The sequence below is a fragment of the Anser anser genome (genome assembly GCF_964211835.1).
Source record: "Anser anser genome assembly, chromosome: 12".
Classification (NCBI taxonomy): Eukaryota; Metazoa; Chordata; class Aves; order Anseriformes; family Anatidae; genus Anser; species Anser anser.
In genome coordinates this window covers 1,031,755-1,037,831 of record NC_139733.1, presented here as the reverse complement: position 1 = coordinate 1,037,831, position 6,077 = coordinate 1,031,755, and positions in this window count along the sequence as shown.

The following is a 6,077-nucleotide window of genomic DNA, read 5'->3' as shown; positions in this document are numbered from 1 at the left end:
CACTGCATCCCCAGTGGTGCCAGTGCACTCTCTAGACTCACTGCAGTGAATCCCCGATGGTGCCAGTGCACTCTCTGGACTCACTGCATTGCATCCCCAGTGGTGCCAGTTCACTCTCTGGACTCACTGAACTGCATCCCCAGTGGTGCCAGTGAACTCTCTGGACTCACTGCACTGCATCACAAGTGGTGCCTGTGAAGTCTCTGGACTCACTGCACTGCAACCCCAGTGGTGCCAGTGCAATCTCAGGACTCACAGCAGTGCAGCTCCAGTTGGTGCCAGTGCACTCTCTGGACTCACGGCACTGCATCACCACTGGTGCCAGTGCACTCTCTGGACTCACTGCAGTGCATCCCTTGTGGTGCCATTGCACTCTCAGGACTCACTGCAGTGCATCCCCAGTGATGCCAGTGCACACTCTGGACTCACTTCACTGCATCCCCAGTGGTGCCAGTGCGCTCTCTGGACTCACTGCAGTGCATCCCCAGTGGTGCCAGTGCACTCTCTGGACTCAGTGCACTGCATCCCCAGTGGTGCCAGTGCAATCTCTGGACTCACTGTAGTGCATCCCCAGTGGTGCCAGTGCACTCTCTGGACTCACTGCAGTGCATCCCCAGTGGTGCCAGTGCACTCTCTGGACTCACTGTACTGCATCACCAGTGGTGCCAGTGCACTCTCTGGACTCACTGCACTTAAGCCCCAGTGGTGCCAGTGCACTCTCTGGACTCACTGCACTGCAGCCCCGGTGGTGCCAGTGCAATCTCTGGACTCACTGCACTGCATCCCCAGTGGTGCCAGTGCACTCTCTGGACTCACTGCACTGCATCTCCAGTTTTGCCAGTGAAGTCTTTGGACTCACTGCACTGCATCCCCAATGGTGCCAGTGCACTCTGTGGAGTCACTGAAGTGCATCCCCAGTGGTGCCAGTGCACTCTCTGGACTCACTGCACTGCATGCCCAGTGGTGCCACTGCACTCTCTGGACTCACTGTACTGCATCCCCACTGGTATCAGTGCACTCTGTGGACTCACTGTACTGCATCCCCAGTGGTGACAGTGCACTCTCTGGACTCACTGCAGTGCATCCCCAGTGGTGCCAGTGCACTCTCTGGACTCACTGCACTGCATCCCCAGTGGTGCCAGTGCACTCTCTGGACTCACTGCACTGCATCCCCAGTGGTGCCAGTGCACTCACTGGACTCACTGCAGTGCATTCCCTCTGGTGCCAGTGCACTCTCTGGACTCACTGCACTGCATCCCCAGTGGTGCCAGTGCACTCTCTGGACTCACTGCACTGCATCCCCAGTGGTGCCAGTGCAATCTCTGGACTCACTGCAGTGCATCACCAGTGGTGCCAGTGCACTCTCTGGACTCACTGAGGTGCATCCCCAGTGGTGCCAGTGCAATCTCTGGACTCACTGCAGTGCATCCCCAGTGGTGCCAGTGCACTCTCTGGACTCACTGCACTGCATCCCCAGTGTTCACAGTGCACTCTCTGCACTCACTACACTGAATCCCCAGTGGTGCCAGTGCACTCTCTGGACTCACTGCAGTGCATCCCCGTTGGTGCCAGTGCACTCTCTGGACTCACTGCAGTGCATCCACTGTGGTGCCAGTGCACTCTCTGGACTCACTGAAGTGCATTCTCAGTGGTGCCAGTGCACTCTCTGGACTCACTGCAGTGCATCCCCAGTGGTACCAGTACACTGGCAGGACTGACTGCACTGCATCCCCAGTGGAGCCAGTGCGCTCTCTGGACTCACTGCACTGCATCCCCATTGGTGCCAGTGCATTCTCTGGACTCACCGCACTGCACCCTGAGTGGTGCAAGTGCACTCTCTGGACTCACTGCACTGCATCCCCAGTGGTGCCAGTGCACTCTCTGGACTCACTGTACTGCATCCCCAGTGTTGCCAGTGCACTCTCTGGAGTAACTGCAGTGCATCCCCAGTGGTGCCAAAGCACTCTCTGGACTCCCGGCACCGCATCCCCAGTGGTGCCAGTGCACTCTCTGGGCTCACTGCAGTGCATCCCCAGTGGTGCCAGTGCACTCCCTTGACTCACTGCACTGCATCCCCAGTGGTGCCAGTGTACTCACTGGACTCACTGCACTGCATTCCCCAGTGGTGCTAGTGCACTCTCTGGACTCACTGCAGTGCATCCCCAGTGGTGCCAGTGCACTCTCTGGACTCACTGAAGTGCATTCTCAGTGGTTCCAGTGCACTCTGTGGACTCACTGCAGTGCATCCCCAGTGGTGCCAGTGCGCTCTCTGGACTCACTGCAGTGCATCCCCAGTGGTGCCAGTGCACTCTCTGGACTCACTGCACTGCATCCCCAGTGCTCCCAGTGCACTCTCTGGACTCACTGCACTGCATCCCCAGTGGTGCCAGTGCACTCTCTGGACTCACTGCAGTGCATCCCCAGTGGTGCCAGTGCACTCTCTGGACTCACTGCACTGCATCTCCAGTGGTGCCACTGCACTCTCTGGACTCACTGCAGTGCATCCCCAGTGGTGCCAGTGCACTCTCTGGACTCACTGCAGTACGTCCCCACTGCTGCCAGTGCACTCTCTGGACTCACAGCAGTGCATCCCCAGTGGTGCCAGTGCACTCTCTGGACTCACTGCACTGCATCCCCAGTGGTGCCAGTGCACTCTCTGGACTCACTGCACTGCATCCCAAGTGGTGCCAGTGCACTCTCTGGACTCACTGCACTGCATCCCCAGTGGTGCCAGTGCACTCTCTCGAGTCACTGCACTACATCCCCAGTGGTGCCAGTGCGCTCACTGGACTCACTGTACTGCATTCCCAGTGGTGCTAGTGCACTCTCTGGACTCACTGCAGTGCATCCCCAGTGGTGCCAGTGCACTCTTTGGACTCACTGAAGTGCATTCTCAGTGGTGCCAGTGCACTCTCTGGACTCACTGCACTGCATCCCCAGTGGTGCCAGTGCACTCTCTGGACTCACTGCACTGCATCCCCAGTGGTGCCAGTGCACTCTCTGGACTCACTGCACTGCATCCCCAGTGCTGCCTGTGCACTCTCTGGACTCACTGCACTGCATCCCCAGTGGTGTCACTGCACTCTCTGGACTCACTGCACTGCATCCCCAGTGGTGCCAGTGCACTCACTGGACTCAGTGCAGTGCATTCCCTCTGGTGCCAGTGCACTCTCTGGACTCACTGCAGTGCATCCCCAGTGGTGCCAGTGCACTCTCTGGACTCACTGCAGTGCATCCCCAGTGGTGCCAGTGCAATCTCTGGACTCACTGCACTGCATTCCCAGTCGTGCCAGTGCACACTCTGGACTCACTGCACTGCATCCCCAGTGGTGCCAGTGCACTCTCTGGACTCACTGCACTGCAACCCCAGTGTTGCCAGTGCACTCTCTGGACTCACTGCACTGCATCCCCAGTGGTGCCAATGCACTCTCTGGACTCACTTCAGTGCATCCCCAGTGGTGCCAGAGCACTCTCTGGACTCACTGCACTGCATCCCCAGTGGTGCCAGTGCACTCTCTGGACTCACTGCACTGCATCCCCAGTGGTGCCAGTGCACTCTCTGGACTCACTGCACTGCATCCCCAGTATTGCCAGTGCACTCTCTGGACTCACTGCACTGCATCCCCAGTGGTGCCAGTGCACTCTATGGACTCACTGCACTGCATCCCCAGTGGTGCCACTGCACTCTCTGGACTCACTGCACTGCATGTCCAGTGGTGCCAGTGCACTCTCTGCACTCACTGCACTGCATCCCCAGTGGTGCCAGTGCACTCACTGGACTCACTGCAGTGCATTCCCTCTGGTGCCAGTGCACTCTCTGGACTCACTGCACTGCATCCCCAGTGGTGCCAGTGCACTCTCTGGACTCACTGCAGTGCATCCCCAGTGGTGCCAGTGCACTCTCTGGACTCACTGCACTGCATCACCAGTGGTGCCAGTGCACTCTCTGGACTCACTGAAGTGCATCCCCAGTGGTGCCAGTGCACTCTCTGGACTCACTGCACTGCATCCCCAGTGGTGCCAGTGCACTCTCTGGACTGACTGCACTGCATCCCCAGTGGTGCCAGAGCACTCTCTGGACTCACTGCACTGCATCCTCTGTGCTGCCAGTGCACTCTCTGGACTCACTGCAGTGCATCCCCAGTGGTGCCAGTGCACTCTCTGGACTCACTGTACTGCATCCCCAGTGGAGCGCGTGCACTCTCTGGACTCACTGAAGTGCATCCCCAGTGGTGCCAGTGCACTCTCTGGACTCACTGCACTGCATCCCCAGTGGTGCTAGTGCACTCTGTGGACTCACTGCAGTGTTTCCCCAGTGGTGCCAGTACACTCACTGGACTGACTGCACTGCATCCCCAGTGGTGCCAGTGCACTCTCTGGACTCACCGCACCGCATCCCCAGTGGTGCCAGTGCACTCTCTGGAGTAATTGCAGTGCATCACCGGTGGTGCCAGTGCACTCTCTGGACTCACTGCAGTGCATCCCCAGTGGTGCCAGTGCACTCTCTGGACTCACTGCACTGCATCCCCAGTGGTGCCAGTGCACTCTCTGGACTCACTGCACTGCATCCCCAGTGGTGCCAGTACACTCTCTGGACTCCCGGCACCGCATCCCCAGTGGTGCCAGTGCACTCTCTGGGCTCACTGCAGTGCATCCCCAGTGGTGCCAGTGCACTCTCTTGACTCACTGCACTGCATCCCCAGTGGTGCCAGTGCACTCACTGGATTCACTGCACTGCATCCCCAGTGGTGCTAGTGCACTCTCTGGACTCACTGCAGTGCATCCCCAGTGGTACCAGTGCACTCTCTGGACTCACTGAAGTGCATTCTCAGTGGTGCCAGTGCACTCTGTGGACTCACTGCAGTGCATCCCCAGTGGTGCCAGTGCGCTCTCTGGACTCACTGCACTGCATCCCCAGTGGTGCCAGTGCACTCTCTGGACTCACTGCACTGCATCCCCAGTGGTGCCAGTGCACTCTCTGGACTCACTGCAGTGCATCCCCAGTGGTGCCAGTGCACTCTCTGGACTCACTGCACTGCATCCCCAGTGGTACCAGTGCACTCTGTGGACTCACTGCAGTGCATCCCCAGTGGTGCCAGTGCACTCTCTGGACTCACTGCACAGCATCCCCAGTGGTGCCAGTGCACTCTCTGGACTCACTGCACAGCATCCCCAGTGGTGCCAATGCACTCTCTGGACTCACTGAAGTGCATCCCCAGTGGTGCCAGTGCACTCTCTGGAGTCACTGCACTGCATCCCCAGTGGTGCTAGTGCACTCTCTGGACTCACTGAAGTGCATCCCCAGTGGTGCCAGTGCACTCTGTGGACTCACTGCAGTGCATCCACAGTGGTGCCAGTGCACTCTCTGGACTCACTGAAGGGCATTCTCAGTGGTGCCAGTGCACTCTCTGGACTCACTGCAGTGCATCCCCAGTGGTGCCAGTACACTCACTGGACTGACTGCACTGCATCCCCAGTGGTGTCAGTGCACTCTCTGGACTCACCGCACCGCATCCCCAGTGGTGCCAGTGCACTCTCTGGAGTAACTGCAGTGCATCACCAATGGTGCCAGTGCACTCTCTGGACTCACTGCACTGCATCCCCAGTGGTGCCAGTGCACTCTCTGGACTCACTGCACTGCATCCCCAGTGGTGCCAGAGCACTCTCTGGACTCACTGCAGTGCATCCCCAGTGGTGCCAGTGCACTCTCTGGACTCACTGCACTGCATCCCCAGTGGTGCCAGTGCACTCTCTGGACTCACTGCACTGCATCCCCAGTGGTGCCAGTGCACTCTCTGGACTCACTGCACTGCATCCCCAGTGGTGCCAGTGCACTCTCTGGACTCACTGAAGTGCATGGGGATGCAGTGCAGTGAGTCCAGTGAGTGTACTGGCACCACTGGGGTTGCACTTCAGTGAGTCCAGAGAGTGCTCTGGCACCACTGGGGATGCAGTGCAGTGAGTCCAGAGAGTGCACTGGCACCACTGGGGATGCACTGCAGTGAGTCCAGAGAGTGCACTGGCACCACTGGGGATGCAGTGCAGTGAGTCCAGTGAATGCACTGGCACCACTGGGG